Source organism: Watersipora subatra, chromosome 6 (assembly GCF_963576615.1).
Source record: "Watersipora subatra chromosome 6, tzWatSuba1.1, whole genome shotgun sequence".
NCBI classification, from domain to species: Eukaryota; Metazoa; Bryozoa; class Gymnolaemata; order Cheilostomatida; family Watersiporidae; genus Watersipora; species Watersipora subatra.
The window spans coordinates 21,071,985-21,087,682 of record NC_088713.1 but is presented as its reverse complement, the minus strand read 5'-3'; positions in this window follow the sequence as shown (position 1 = coordinate 21,087,682).

Sequence of the window (15,698 nt, the reverse complement as noted above, 5' to 3'; positions counted from 1 at the left end):
CCTAGAGAGCGCTAATAATAAACTAAGATTCTAAAAGATCAATAAATTCTAATAGATTCTAATAATGATCTTGCTAACGCCTGACCAATACAAACACATATTCCGGGTTAATTAATTATGCTTCAATGAATATACTGTTGTTGATAAAGGTAATGACATCACATCGATTAAATTGTGATCTGCAGTGGCGTCGACCTAGGACTATATGTCAATTGCACTTTCGCGCAATACTTGAAATTAATTAGTCTCAGTCGTGCCCTTCGACATCACAATAAATAGAGGGCTAGTGCATAATATCATCGGGAAAACCTAGTATGGTGCTTGGAATCTAAGTAGTTTATCATAGAAAAAATCTGTACAATCTGACACCGATTCCTTTGTCATCTTCAATGGTTCTCTGGAGTTGTCCTACCTTCGCCTGCCACAAGCGTCATTATCGTAGTAAATAAATATAAGCGGTAAGCAAAAAAATAAGTGGTAAGAGCACACAACACCGAATATTAAAATTGTGACGTCACAATTTTCGAGCCTATACTATTGAACATTTTTGCGGTAGAGCTCTGGGGAAATCTATAAACACCAACCAATGTCTGTCTCGCCATGTCAAACAATGGCTCATTTGAAAGCCAAGATATGGAAGAACCTGAACAAGCTGAAACAGTACTTATGTTGTTGTTGTTAGTTTATTTTCATTATAAAACAGATGCACACAAAGACATAAACTAAATAAATATACATATATGAATAAGCAATCATAATACAATAGGGTGTGATGAAGGCCCACGCGCACAGTAGCAGAGCTATAATCAAGGTGCAGGGCCTGAGTTGACAATGTTCTTAATGAAAAGATGTTCCCGTATTAAGACCTAAAGCCATCCCAATGAGTCAAGCAGATGCTTCTTTAAAGCAATCCTAAAACTATTTGAATTTTCAATGTACCTGATCGATATTGGTAAGTCATTCCAAATATTGGACAACTGGTAAGTTGCCTGTCGATGTCCAGCTGTAGATGTAGACTTAGGGTACGGTAAGGCATAAGAAGAATAACGAGTAGCATAAGAGTGTTGTTGAACATGAGTGTCAGAGTAGAATGATGAATGAGTGAGAATACCTAAACAAAGTTTGCATAACTCTTTAATTGGAAGAACATTAGCCTGTTTGAACAGATCAACTGTGTGGTCTTTGAATATTTTTATGGAAGATTATTCGCATTAAACGCTTCTGAATCAGAAATATTTTATTTCAATGACACTCTGCAACATTACCCCATGCTTCTAAACAATAAATTAGTTTGCTGTTTATTAAACTGTTATAAAGCAATATCAAAATGTCAGTTGGAAAAATTTCTGAGGCTTTGAAAATTATACCTGAATATTTATGCAGTTGACTTCTCAAATAATTAATATGAGAAGACCAGTTTAATGAGTTGTTATTATTATTAATTATTGGCTTACCGTTGATACTTATATTTAGGCTAAGTTCGAATTTATTTTGATGATTTTTGATTATTATAAAATTTGTTTTATCAATGTTAAGAGTTAGTTTGTTTGCTGTACACCAATTTTGAACTCTATCTAAAGCTGAAATGATTTCATATATATTATCATTTAATTTCTTGTCAGTAAAAAACAGATCTGTATCATTAGGAAACAAAATAGTAGAGAAGGGTTTCGAATAATAAATTAAACCATTTATATAGAGAAGGAACAATGTAGGGCCAATGACAGAACCTTGTGGAACCCCACATTCAATTTGTTGTGATTCTGATAGAGTAATTTATTTAGATATACTGACTGGGTTCTATCAGAAAGGTAACTTTTAAATAGTTTGACAGTGATACATGAAAAATTAGAAGCTGTGAGTTTTTGAAGCAAAATAGAGTTACTTATGGTGTGAAAAGCCTTCGAGAAGTAGATAAAAATACCTAGGACAATGTTTTTTTCCATTTAAAGCAGTAAAAGACTGATTTGAAAAATCTATTGGAGCATTATGTGTGCCTCTCCCTTTTTGAAACCCATATTGATGTTTGGTTATTATGCTGTGTGTTTCCAAATGATTCTGCACCTGAGCGTTCACAACTTTCTCAAAAGATTTTAATAAATCTAGTAGAATTGATATAGGTCTATAATTGCAAGACACCAGTTTTGATCATTTTTTAAACAAGGGTAGTACCTTTGCAATTTTCATGTTAGTAGGAACAATGCCAGTGTTAATTGCCATGTTTATTGTATAGGTTAAGGGCAATGTAAGGTAGGGTGCACCCATTTTAACAAGCTTAACGGGAATCAAATCCAATCCTGCAACTTTCTTTTTATTTAGACCAGGTAAAGTGTTATTAACAACACTTTCGTCTACATGACATAATTTAAATTCCGGAAAGCTTTTAGACCTAGTTGAATGTAAGTCGAGTTGGCTTTCAAGAAAAACTTTAACAAGCTGAGGTCCTATCTGGGTAAAATAATTGTTAAATTTAATTGCTATCTGTAGTTGGTTTGTTATGATCTCATCATTGCTATCTGAAAGCAGCTTGACAATTTTGTTGTTTTCGATAGCTTTCATTCCACTAGCTTGCTTGACCACTTTCCACATTTCAGCGGAGTTGGAAAATTCAGCTATTAACTTTTTATAAAACATACATTTAGCTTTTTTAATGAATGTACTGACCTTATTTCTTTGAACAATGTACGCTTTTTTAAGATTTAGACTAAAAGGAAACGAAATATATTTCTTGAAAAGTGAATCTTTTTTTCTATATCAGTTTTAATATTACCTGTAAACCATCCATTCATCATATAATTATTAACAGAACTTTTTTGTTTCTGATTCTTGAAAGGAGCAATTTTATCAAAAACCTTCAGTGAAGTTTTTACAAAATCATCATACGCTTCAATAACATTTCTTGCATCATATACAAGGTTCAATTTTACATTTTTAAATATACTGTCTAGATTATATGAGTTTGTATTTTTGAATCATCGCTTTGATATTTTGGGAGTTACCTCACATGTAGTTGATGTGCTTTAACAGAGAGAAGTCAAGCTTCAATGTTATAGCCTAACTTTTGTTCATATTTTATGTACAGATACGAAAACAAGTTGAACATGTCAAGAAAGATCTCTCTAAATTATTGTACAGCAAAAAACTCATTTTTCAATAGATTTGTGCTTCTTAGGTGATTTACAGTATGCATACTTGCAGTTTTGATCTGAATAATTTTTTACACATTAATACTGCTGTTGTCTGAAGTACCCGCTAAGGCTCAAGGCTAAAAACTTGTTTTACCATCAGCCTACTCTGAAACAGCATATAAGAATACATCCAATTAAATAAATGCTCCGAACAGACCTATATTGATGTACATAAAAACCATTTAAAACATTCTAATAATATTTTGTTGAATACAAACCGAGGATTTTGCTAACGTATTTTGTTGCTACAAGTAATCAATTTAATCAAAAGCTAGCACTTGCTTTAGAACGATTCTAGAACTTTATGTGTGTTTTAGAAATTGCAATATGTACATGTACATTTTATTTAATCTAGAACAAGATTATTGAGCCAGATAACCTTTTTACTAATCTTTAACGATAGATGAAAATGAAGAATCTATTCGAAATTAACATTCAGTTTTGAAAAAAAAATTTAGGGTACTATGTCATAAATTACAAGTAGCTAAATTAACAAATCGTTTTAGCAGCTATAATATTTTTACTTCAAAATCATGATACAAAATACAAATAAACAAAAAGTCATTTAACTATTATTTTATGCAGAACAAAAATATATGTAAGTTATCAGAGATTTTGCAAAGCTAACTTTTGTTGATGTTAATGGTGTTCCCATTTATAAGTGAATAAAATTTATCGAAAATACTTGATTGTTTTTAGCTTTAAATTTGAAGCTTTGTAAAATAAGTTGACACATGTAAACGATCTGCTGTGACTCTTGACTGCTCTACAAGAAAAAAAATGACACAGAGAATACAAAGCAATATTTTTATATATTTGCACGGATAAATAACGTCAATGTGTGCTTAACGGGTAACTACATATAATGATACTTTCCCATGCTCTGCCAACCTTTGCTGGCTGGGCTTCTTATACATCATTGTTGCTGGAAGGCTTTGCATCTTATCCTGAAAAGTCGACTAGATATAAAGTCGGTCTATTTAGTATTGGTTCGGTGACAGGTCGGTCCATTCAGGGCCTACTTGGTAGCAGGTCAGGCCAACTGAATTGACAGTCAATTTAGTTGCCAGCACAGCAACAGGTTGGTCTCTAATCTGCTGGCTCGGTGGTCAGTCTGGCTGTCTTTACTGGCCAGTTGCTGTCAAGCCACACTTCCAACAAGTGTGGCTCTAAGCCAGCCGGGTCTCACCTGGCCTCCGTCTGGTGGGGCCTGTTCGAGTCCCTAACAGCTCAAAAGTGCCAAGCCCTCTTCTTGGTCTCAGTGCGGCTAGCCGGTCGTAACCGCTTTTCTCGACCCGTGGGGTGGCTGTCTTCTGCCATCAGACACATCCTCATTAATGGCCACGATGCTTATTGATATGACACCAAGAAAAGCAATCAGCTGGGCCTTAAGCTGGTACTGTCTCGCCTCGTACTCGAAGCAATGGATCCCCTGCTTGGTCACTTAAATGTCTTTCAGGCTTAATCTCTGCCTATGAACACGGTCGGCAGTGATTTGGCTACCTCACTCTAATGCCAGCTATTCTCCAACAACGTACGGACCCTCATTTTCCGACGGCTATATAACAATAGCCATCAACGCAAGACCTAGAAGAGGCAATGCTGGGAGGGACCTGATGTTGGTGGCAGGTTGACCAAGGCCACTGGTCCAATAGTAGCTGGCTCCTATGTGGCTTGTCAAGCCGGTGACGATGCGTCCCATGGCTGATGGGCCTGTGAGATGGGAGGCTTTTTCTTCACTGCTCTTGACACTCATGTCTGTCTCTTATGACTGGCCTTACCAACTGTTCTTTACAGAGAATAGAAAATATTTTGGCCATAAGCTTGCCTTCAAGAATGACAGCTACTTTGGTCTTTCAATGTGGTAGATCACGACCCCAAAATGGCTATATCTCTGCACCTTCAGTACCAGATGACATGGCTTTATGACACTTGCTGCAATTTGTAGGGAACATAAAACATGACAAAACGTGAGAAGACATTTTGCCACTTCCAACAGATAGATGTGACAAAGCCACAAGTGTCCGGCTTATTCTTGAAAGCAGCCTTTACTCGATCTCAGGTCTCTCACAAATTTTAATGATTGCTTCATTAAAAAAGAGAAATAATCTTTATCTCTCTATCTAAATGACCGGCCTTTTGGTCAGTGGCTTTAGCATCTGTTTGGTCTGCAGTATGGGTGATGTGGTTGCTGCTGGTAGTGTGGTAGGGGTTGGCTGCCTCTTGAGAGTTTTGAGCTGAAGCAAAGCGCTTAGCCCTCTCCACCTTTTCCAGCTAGTCACAGCTCTCATGAATATCAAGTGGTGAAGGCTCACTCTAGCTAAACTGGCTGGCGGCTTCTCCTAGCTATCTTTTTATACGGCACAATAGTAGCCAGCTTATGTCGGTCAATGTTGGAGGTTCAAGTGCCAACCAGCTGCGACTCACCGTGACTATTCTTGTCTTCAGAAGCAGTGTCTCTCACAAAGTCAGCCTGGCCAAAACACTCTACATCTTTGAGTTTTTTGTGGGAGAATCTCACTGCCTCATCCGCAGCTGTCGTAACCATGCTATGACACTTGACTACAGGCTTCTAGTCTGAGTTAGAAGGCCCTCTAACTGCTCCTCTTAAACTGCATCTAAAGGTCCGCGCGAGTTGAGTATTTCTTCAAGAGAATTATTATGCTCACCTTGTTGGGACTCCATAGTGACAGGGTTAGAGCGGTGGTCAACTCTGTAAAGTAATATTGAGCAAGGCTTGATTTTGAACTAGCTTGTTGGCACTTCAGAGAGGCCATTCAACAGCTGAACTTTGAGCTTGGCGCCTTGATTTTTTGGTATTACGCCATCGGAATCGTATGAGATTTACTGGCATTAATTTAGGACATGCCTACTCACTGTATGGATCTTACTTTCTGGTTGTCCAAACCAGTAGAGGGTTGTTCCGAGTGACTACTGTAACCAGTTTTCATAAACCTTGTGACTGGGCTGGCTGTCCCAAAATGCTAATATTTACTTCATTCATGTTTATTTTGCTGGGCTTCTTTAGAAAAACTGTTGTGCTATGTACTGGCTTCCATGGCATCAGATCATCTGGTTTTGGAGTGGAAAGCCCCAGCATTTCTTCTAGTAAGATTTCTAGCTCTTTTCTGCTTATTCTGGCCCCATTCATGTTGGGGCCTTTACGAGGCTTTATCGTGGCTTGAACTTGTATTAACTTTTATGGGCAGGCATTGTAAGGCTTTAACAAGCCTTCTCTTTGGATAGAAGAATGTGCCTGTTGTTTTACCAAATATGTATTGCTTAGCCAGACCTTTGTGACCTGATTTGGTCCTAAAAATCTGACCTGCGACTTTGGTACCAGGCTGTAGAGGGATGACTACTTTCAGTCTTTTGTTTTTTTTGTATCTGTGCTCGACAAAGACTGATGTGTTCCTCTTCAAGTTTTATTGAGTAGATCAATCACTAAAGCGTTGACTGAGACTCCATAGGTGAAAAATGATACTCAGGCTAGTTCGGCAGGTGCAGCTCTTGCTGAGAATTAGCTTGTTTGCCGTCTCCCCTGTGAATGACTGTAGAATACTCTGGTATGCACTTATCTGCTGGGGAGACAACATGTCCCATTACTCATAGCCCCTTTTTAATAGCAGTGAACTGAGTGAGTCACCCAGTTGCCGATTAGTGCTCTCTACTACTCCATTGACCTGAAGGTAGTATGATATGGTGTCTGACTTTTCGACACGTCAGAGCTGATAGTTGACTCTAGAATTGTGCATTTTAGTTCATGTAATGTGTTCGATAAGCCCATGTAACAGAAACCTCTTTCCCTCAGGACACTAGCTTGAACTGGCACTGTTGCTTCTGGGATGACCAAAGCATGCTGACATTGGGTGAAGGGGTTGGTTAATACAAATATGAACTTGTTAACCATTGGTGTCATTGGCAGTGGTTCCACCAAGTCTACTGCTACCCTTTGCTCGGGGTGTCTGGCATACAGCCTCTGCCTGCTTCTGGTTGTTTGTATCTGACTGTGCTGTACAGCTTGGCACAAACCGTGACTTTTGACCAGTTTCCACGGTCACTTTCAGTCCGTCTTATCACTATTTAGCAGGCTATCTCATCTCAAGATGCTCGTGCTCCCTGGATCTCTTCTGTCACTACCATTACGGCAGCCTTGAGAATTTAATCCAGGGGTGTGATGGCTTTTGCCAAGCCGGGGATTCAAAAAATCCTTGCTGCTACCAGGGTAAAGGATTTGATCAAGCCTTTTACTGCTCCACAAAGAACCAAGCAACTTGCAGTATAAAATACAATTAATATTTATACCTGTTCAAAAATATAAATAAAAAAGTCAATGCATGTGCAACTAATATCTGCATATTGCAAAACTTTCTCCTGCTCTGACAACCACTTCTTGCTGGGTTCCTTCTATAATGCTGTTGCTGAAAGGCTCCACCTATTTCCTAATAAACCTGACTTGGTAGCAGGTGCTCCATCAATGCCAACTCTGTAGCAATTCAGTCTATTCAGGTGCCTGCCGAGCAACAAGTTGGTCTAGTGGTCTTTACCAGCCAGTGGCCATTCGGTCAAACTTGTGGCTGGGTCAAGAGTTGGCCTGGTCTCCTCTGGCCTCGATCCGGCAAAGCCTGTGCAAGTCCCAAAAAGCTCGACGGAACTGAGCCAACTTGTGAGCCAAGGAAATGGCATTCTTCGGCCCTAGGCCGGCTATCTTCTGCCATCATATGCCAGCATATGCCTTGAATTTATCATTATTATTACAGATATAGATATTTATTCATACAAACAAAAGTAACAAAACGGACTATAAACGGACTATGTGTTACAATCGGTAAAGCAGTTTACACACATCATAATGTTATGGGCCAAAAAATAAGGGTATCTTCTAGCGAAGCACATTTTATCTTTACCACACACTGTAATGACAAAAACTGATTTTAATAGGACAAGAAAGATATACTTCAAGCTATTTTTGTATTTGAACCACATGAGTTTTAAATGAACAATACAAAGAGAGAGTTTTGAGAAGATATGCTAAGCTTCATATCATATTTGCTAGAACTCTCCAAATTGTCGACATACCTGATTGTTACGCATGAGTGCATCTGTTTGACAGTACTTGACAATGAGCCAGACATCCACTGTGTGCTTAACTTGAATACATGGCTTCAAGTATCTTGGAGCTTCTTCAACTGTGTTCTGCATGAAATCTAAAAGGGACCTCCCTCTGTCGTATCTGGGCATAGCTGAGAGATAGTTGACGGCAATTCCCAAAGCATTCAAGTTGTTGGTCAGAGCCTGAATACTCTGATTGGAAGCTGCATTTTCTGTGATATCACGAGTTTGGCCATCCAACGTTTCCTACAATGTAAATTAACTTTGTGTGAATGCTGCTGCAAAAAAAAAGAAAGCTAACTCAGACATCCGCGGATGGTAAAACTTTCAGTCAATTTTTAGATTTTATTTTGACGAGTGTATTCACTAAAATAGTTGTAGGGGTCAAGTACTTGTTAGATGGTTCCGCCCAAAAAGGTTGGATTCGCATTTAGTGGGTTATCTTGAGAAGTTTGTCGTATAAAACAATCAATCTTGCAACAAATTGGAAAAATTTTTTCAGCATAAATATTTGAAGTAAATTGATATTGAATGATTACGATATATAAATATAAGCACTACTAAATTACTGCCAGAATAGCTATACATCATGTCATATCACTTACTTGCTTTGAAATAAGAGTTTCAATTTGATTTTGAAGATCGAAGTCTTCTTGAAACATGTAGAAAGAAAGGTCATTGCCAGTGAATAGAATACTACTTCTAGACCCGACAAACTTCACTCTAGCCTCATGTTCAGCTCCATCCCAGTCATAATGAAGGTCATCGGTTGCATCCGAGGAGAATTCACTGTGAGCTGAGATGACACTAAATATTTCATCTCTGTCTCTAAGGCTCACTAACAAGGATGCAGTGATGTGACTTGGAGAAACTGGGTTTCTAAAACATTCAGATAAAGTTACTTTTCAGTAAGCATAAACAACAACCCTAGCGCCTTCTGACAATGATAAATTCATTTGTGTCAATTAATACTTTTGGATACTGTGTTCTGGATGTTAAGACATTACTTCTGATGTTGCCGGTCTTAAAACTATCTGAAAAAATGTGGTTTTATAAACAGAAACCTCTGCTTGGAAAGAATAAATAATAATGCAAAGTAATTATGAAGATATCTATTTTTTCATTAAGTTTGCAAAGCATTTTTTGGTCCAAATGAACCACTGAACTACAAAAAACTACCTGCTAAATACTAACCGCTCAGTGTTGGCAGCTGAGATGACAGCATTGTGAGTCGTAATCAAAAACCTCACAAGTCTGAGAGGATGAGATTTATTTTTGTCATGTCTGTCGATGAGAAAAGTGGAAATAACTGGGTCACTATTGAGGACTTCAGCTTCCCCTTCCCCTAAAAAGCATACCTGAATCAGGAGTGGGATATTTGCTAATTGCCTAACCTTTCTTTACACCAAAGGTTTCTAAAAATTTTGAAGCAATCAAATTTAGTCATTTGTAAAATGGACTAAAACATGATTATTTTTTAAAACTGAGTTTCTTCAAACTGAGCTATGAACTTGTAAACGAAACATTGGTTAAAAGGTAGAAGTTCTACGGTATATCCTCGCATATAAGCCTATCCCGTATATAAGTCGACCTTAGAAAAACAGCTTAGAAATCAGAAAATTTATAAAAATTCACGTATAAGCCGACCCTATAAATCGTAACATACTGTATGTAGCTATCAAAACAAGTAGCTGCAGAAATAGAGAAGCTTTTGTAACCTTAGTTCAAAATGTTTCTGATTGGTGAGTATTGTATAATTAGCCTATCGTGCCGTTGATTAACCAAAAAGCAAAATCTGTTTTCTTTGAACCAAAGAAAAAAATATTTGAGTCTCAAGCTAAGCTTACTGCCACTTTGTAAAGAACACTTTTTTGTGGCCATTTCTTCTTTGCTATGATCAAATGAATTACAGCTAGGTGGGTTTCACAAAAGGTCGATAAATAGACTTTTGATGATTATCTACTGGGCAATAGTAACAGTGACAGCGAGTATTTATTATTGATAGTAATAATGTCATAAGCTACTAAGTAATAGTGATAGTGATAACTTGTGTGAACCGGAACACGCTTAGCTTGTCAACAAAGGTAGTATGAAGAAGACCAAACACTGTCTAAACTCATTCTGTAACACATTAGTAGTCATCTTATGGCAACAGATGATGTAAAATTTATGCTAATTACCTTGGTCGAAGGCGATGACAACATATGCTCTAATGTTAAATATTTGGTTTCACCGGATATTTAATGGCCTCGATTAAAAAATGTATTGGATGGCAAACAAGTTAATGGTGGTTAATGCTTGTTGTTTCACTTTTAATAGCATGATTAAAATAATAAAGGTTTTAGTTGAAGTTTTTGAAATAAGTTAGCATAATGTTTTTTCATGGGCTTTCATATACAATTAAGCGCATACAAGCCGGATCTCTTAATTTGGTAACACCTTTTGCTTTTAAGAATTGTCTTCTATGTGGAGATATACAATACATAAAATAACTTATATTTATAAGCAGCCTTGCTTTTGCTAATAGACTGAAACTAAGCCCTATTAATAACAAAATCTTTGTCAAGGCTAACAATATTTTGTAAAAAACTGTTCAGTCAGCCTTGGCAAACTATTCAGAATACGCTTTAGGTTATGTGAGAGTTTAAATTTATTGTTAATATGAAATAGAGTGTAGGGCAGCTAGAAAAACAAATTTTAACACAACATACACAACGGGGAGGTGATGACCATATTCCAGGCTTTCACAAAGCTTTTAACCATCTCCTCTAGCCTCTTTTGAGACACATTTAATGTCTGCTCATGTTTGACTAGGAATGAGTTGATGTTTATTCCTGCAGCCTGAGTTCGGGTGAAGCGACTGTGAAATTTGCTACTTATTAGCTTGATCAGGTGAAGAACATCTGGCAGATATTTTATTGCGACTAGAGCATCACAGTTTTTGACCAATGCTGTGAGTAAAGGCAACTCCTGCAAGTAGTGAAAATACCATAGTTGAACCAATTACAAGAATGTGATGTATGTGTGCTACTTAAGGACACCAATTTCACACGTGTATAGAGCTTGTATTGAAGCAATCTATTGTGGTAAAAATAAACAAGTGCCGTGAAGTGATTTTAAAGTTTTCAAAACTGAAGATTCACCTAAAATACCTTTGATGATTATTAAGGAGAGATAAAGAACTTCATGGGATGCACTGATTTAGTATCACAGTGTTAAAGACAAGACATTGCTCAGCCATAAACCACTAGATTAATAATGCAATGTCCTGTCTTTAACACTGTGATACTAAATCAGTGCATCCCATGAAGTTCTTTATCTCTCCTTAATAATCATCAAAGGTCTTTTAGGTGAATCTTCAGTTTTGAAAACTTTAAAATCACTTCACGACACTTGTTTATTTTTACCACAATAGATTGCTTCAAAACTATGCTCAGCAATAAACCACGAGATTAATGATGCACAGTTTTTTGTGCTACCAGCTACATTATGAGACTATATTTAACTGGCCACTTTGACTAGTATATGAATAACTATGAAGTCAAACCAATTCAGTCCAGTCAGCTGATTCAGGACCTGATCCATTTGTTTGTTTGACCAGAACGACATTTACTGGAGGCTCCTGATGATTGTACAACAATTATAACAATGGCTAAGAAAATTTTTTTTCCTGGTTTCCTCAGAATAATTGTTATTAATAGAAAATTTATATCTATTACAATACATTTTTTTAACATTGTTGACCCAAACTATAACCATACACCAAGTAAATTAAAATTTGGTGAATCTTAAATACATTGTGATACCTTGCCAGAGTTGCTCATGTGATTGAGTACAAAAGCTGCAGTTAGTGGTGGCCTGTATTCCCACAATCCTGGAGACGCCAAAATGTGCTTGTCATCAACTGGAACCTTGGTAGTAGACAAAATGTCTAAAAGATCTTGCTGGGGTTTGGCCTCCAGCTTGATTTTGTACAATATCACCCTCTATAAAAGAGATTTTAAAGAAAGATTGGTTGCTAGTTTAAAGTTAAGACCATATTTACCCAAGCTTTTACTTAGATGGTAGAAGCATCTGAAGCAAACATACCAAATTACTCAGCTACTAACCAGTACCAAATTCAAAAAGTTGAACTGGTTTTTTTCCAAACCGTTACTAGATTAATTAGATGAATAGTCCAGCAATTGGCAATAACTGTCCTTGTGGTATAGTGAATGATTTGAGCCCCAAATAACTTTGTTTCGGTTGCTAACTTTTGACTATTAAAATTAGTCTCATCAAGCTCATTACAATCATGCTATCAGGTTGTAAGCCTGATAGGTCAACCTTTTAAGGTTGAATTAGTCAACCTTGAAAAGCTGACTAATTTCCTTTAAAAATTCCAAATTCCAAAAGTTAGCAGTAAATAATTTAAAAAAGGAGAGGCATTAAAAAGGCTCCACTACCAACATCTCATTGGGTGATCTTTAGTTTAGAAAGCTTTGCCGATGTTAAGTTATAAACTATTTGAGCTGCTAGCTTAGGTGCACACTTAGCTTAAGTTCTGACATGTGTAAACGAGGTATAAAACTACTGACAGGTATTAACTTAAAGAGTATATTTTTTGTCAGCGTCAGCAGTTTACACATACACTAGTGTTCCATGCTACGAATTTTGGAGCATCGAAGTTGTGGTTTTGATGGTAGGAATGGAGAGGACGTATTTTCATGATATGCATAAATTTTTGCACAATTCCGCGACTAAGGTCACATGCCATTGTCAAAATGTGCAAAAAGATTTTCTTTGTAGTTTGGAGCTATGTTCTTTGATGTTTAATGATGTTTTGAAATTTTTTTAAAACTATTAAATACTTGTAAAATATGTGCATTTAAAACAGAGCTGTGTAGATAGGCTGGCAAGACGTCCCCAATGAAGACGATGAAAATCCAACCTCTGAACGCAAAGATTTGTGCAATAATACAAATATTGGTGTTTACATCATACACAAGATTTTCTTGTTGATACCACGTTTTTAAAAGTATCGCCTTTGAATTGGAGGTTTGAATTACCTCGAAAAGTTAAAGTTGCAACCTTTTAAACCATTTACATGCTTCGAAGATGAACAACACGACAAAAATTTCTGGCGTGTAACACTAATAAATGTGTGAACAGTTTTTATCAAAGCCACATGATGCAACTTTTGTAGGCTTTGTAAAAAACCTTTCTGATTAAATTAATGAGTAGTCAATTAGTTAGCCTTATTATTAGTTAGAGTGACTCTTATTCAGGGTGTTTAAACTTTAACTCTTTAAATTCCACTCGATGCGGCTTTCTAATATTGTGCAGTTAATTTGCTTGTTGCATGGCAACCACCAACAGGAACTGAATAATCTTTGTTACTTGTGTCCTCAACAAAAATCTCTACAAGATGCAAGCTATTTGAAATCTTACGTAACCAAATTGATTGGTACTATAATTTTTTCAAAGTCGGTAATCAAAAACAACGGCTAAATTGCTGGAACAAAATACCTGGTTTACGTTTTCATATTGCTATAAAATGAGCAAAACAATCAATGTGAATGCTGGGATGTGAAATTTCAGGGAGTTTATAATTCTGCTTCAACCAATCAAAAATGTTTTAGGAAAGTTTTTGATCAACCGATCTGACCGGCTAGTTACCCTTAACAAACTAGTGGTTCTTATGGGTGTCTTTGGTTTTTGGAAGTTTCTCTGTAAGTATGTAAGTAGGTAGGTTTACAAACAGTTGTTCTAGAATACAGACTTAGTTTCAACCGCAATAAAAAGTTGTGTGTCTCACTTAATATTTCTCTGTTCCCACCTTTTATTGAAGTAAGAGCACCCTTTTTTGCATGTTCAAACATATCCTCTGTAGTGCTAAATAATAAAACTACTATGATGAAAAAGCTTCAGTGCACACTATGATAAGTATTCCTAACAAGAACGGACACAAAAAATGAGTAACGATATTTTTTTGTTCGTAAAGCCAATAACATCCTTTAATTTAAAGAGTGTTTAAGAAATTATTTTTCAACTAAATTTTTTCATTTTTAAGAAATAGAAAATTTTTGTAAAGTGAGCTGTGTTATATCATTTAGAATCAAACATTGCACTAAATAAGATGCAATTTTTAGCTTGAAGATATACCAATAGCTTCTCAAGTTATAAAAAATTATATATGGCAATGTTAATTTTTGAAATTTTGGAAAATTGATTCCGACTTTAAAGAGTTACAAGGATAGCCAAACAAAATGCATTTGTCTCGAATTCATCAAAAATCACGTTGGGTTTTTCTTCAACAAAATACCTTTCTATGTTACAGCTCCAAACTTTTATAGTGAAATTTTTTACTTCAAAAGCTGGTTGGTTGTTCTCCTAACGTCGGAGTAATTGCGGAAGAGTAAAGTATCATGATTAAATTATTAAAAAGAAATATAATTTTAAAATGCTCTCAAATACCCTCTAATGAGATTTCAATTGAAGCACTTAATAAATAAAAAATGCGATCACATCACATTCTAGTGGTTTTTATTAACAAGTTTTAAAGGTTGACATGCAACAAAAATCACATGACAGTTATTTGGTATCAAAAGATTCACCATGTTTTACTCCGCTGTGTTGAAGGTGCAAAATATGTGGAAATTTAATTACAAGCTCTAAAAAGCTAAAAAAAGGAGCAGTTAATCGCAGCCATCATGAATACGCCAAAGATAGGAATCCCTTCCCAAAATGGCTCAAATTTGGCGTACTTGAACACGATGACTTTTGTTTAAACTTTCATGCAACCTCATTTGTCAAAATATTTTCACAAATATACTTCACGCGATCAAGAAAACCATGTCTATTGTCCTTACGCGTCTGTCTCATCATCATTGTAATGCTGTCATTTTGAGAACTGATATCTCAAAACCTATCATAAAAAATCGTTTAATTTTTAAACCTTATATCAGAGGAGTGTATATCATTCTCTGATAAACATGACGAGCCTGTTAATCACCTGTGATTATCGAAAAATGCTGCAGAAATTGTTTGCGCTATTTGGCAGGAAGTATGGGTCACATGATCAGATTACAACTAGATGATTAGACTAGGCTGAAAGGAAACTGTAAAATAGCGAGCATCTATATTTAATAGGGCTTTCTGATAGAACTCAAAGTTTTTGTCGTAAACTAGTGCTACGAGACATTTTATATTTAGCCTTTTATTGGCTTTTAATTTCGCGTGATAACATTTCGCGTCAAAACAATAAATAAAATGTTTGAGTACGTCGTCGAAATAAAGAATATCCAAACTATGGCGTCTTTGTGATGGCTGCGATTAACTGTTTGTTTTTGAGCTTTTAAGAGCTTGTAATCACAGTTCTATTTATTTTGCACCTACAACACAGCAGGGTAAGGCATG